The sequence below is a fragment of the Oryctolagus cuniculus genome, chromosome 12 (genome assembly GCF_051225735.1).
Source record: "Oryctolagus cuniculus isolate XC-2025 breed Fujian yellow rabbit chromosome 12, ASM5122573v1, whole genome shotgun sequence".
Taxonomy (NCBI): Eukaryota; Metazoa; Chordata; class Mammalia; order Lagomorpha; family Leporidae; genus Oryctolagus; species Oryctolagus cuniculus.
The window spans coordinates 116,432,216-116,433,786 of NC_142878.1; positions in this window are offsets into that span (position 1 = coordinate 116,432,216).

Sequence of the window (1,571 nt, forward strand, 5' to 3'; positions counted from 1 at the left end):
GAGATATCTCAGGCTCATTTTAAACATTTCTTGCCTTGGTCCTTCAAATATGCATTTTCTCTAAGGAATCTTAGTTTTGTTTAATTCTTGAAATCATGATCTAAGTACTGGGTATGCTTATTGTTCTCAGTTTAGGATTCTTCTTGGCCCGCTATTAACTTTTTAATCATGTGAACATAGTGCTATTGTAAAAATCATGATTTAAAAAATTATACTTGGGGGGCAGGGTTTGCTGTGGCAAAATCTGCCTGCAGTGTTGGCATCCCATATTGAATCTGTTTTGAGTCCAGGCTGCTCCACTTTCCATCTGGCTCCCTGCTAATGTGCCTGGGAAAGCAGTGGAAGATGGCCCAAGTACTTGGGCCCCTACACCCATATGGGAGAACCAGAAGAAGCTTTAGGTTCCAGGCTTTGGCCTGGCACAGCTCCAGCCATTGCAGCCATTTGGGGATGGAAGATCTCTATCTGTCTTTTTATCTCCTCTTTGTATCTCTGCTTTTCAAATAAATAAATCTTTTTAAAACTTTATACCTGAAATCACATATAGATTATAAAGTCAAATGAATATGAAAATGTAGTATAGTGTCTGAAGAGGCAGTCTTTGGAGTTGAATGGCTTTAGGTTCAAGTTTACCACTATCACTTAGAGGTTTTGTAATTCATCTTATTCACCTGTTGATTGGTGACAAATATTTATACCTCACTGGATTGTTGTGAAGATTTTTTAAAATTTATTTATTTGAAAGTCTGAGTTACACAGAGAGAGAGAAAGAATGAGAGATAGAAAGTCTTCCATCCTCTGGTTCACTCTCCCAGATGGCTGCAACAGCCAGGGCTGGGTTGGACTGAAGCCAGGAACCAGAAGCTTCTGGGTCTCCCACATGAGTGCAGGGGACCAATCACTTGAGCCATCCTCTGCTACTTTCCCAGGCAATTAGAGAGCAACTGGATCAGAAGTGGAGCAGCCAGGAGTTGAACCAGCACCCATGAGGGATGCCAGCATAGCAGGCATCAGCCTTACATTCTATGCCACAATGCCAGCCCCTGTTGTGAATAATTAATGAGATTTTAAACTAGTTACACATGATATACAGTTACATGTAACTACTGCTTTATGAATAACTATGTTTATACTTAATACATTACTGAATCTTATATTTAAGAAGTACTTATTGACTTGAATTCTAACTCCCTTAACTATGAGATATATTTGTAGTGAAAGATTTTTTTACTGTTCCCTAATAGCATGAAAAAAATAGTCAAAAAAACTCATAGAAATAGGGCCAAAAACAAATTGAAGTTGTGTTTCAGCTCCAGGGTGTTCTGAGTTGATAGAAAGTTGAGTTAACAATTCATAGATCAGACTTCTTAGCTATATATGGAAATGAAGAAACAGTCAGGAAAGTGAAGAGGCAACCAACAGAATGGGGAAAAAATATTTGCAAACTATGCAACAGATAAAGGATTAATAACCAGAATCTACAAAGAGATCAAGAAACTCCACAACAACAAAACAAACAACCCACTTAAGAGATGAGCCAAGGACCTCAATAGATATTTTTCAAAAGAGGA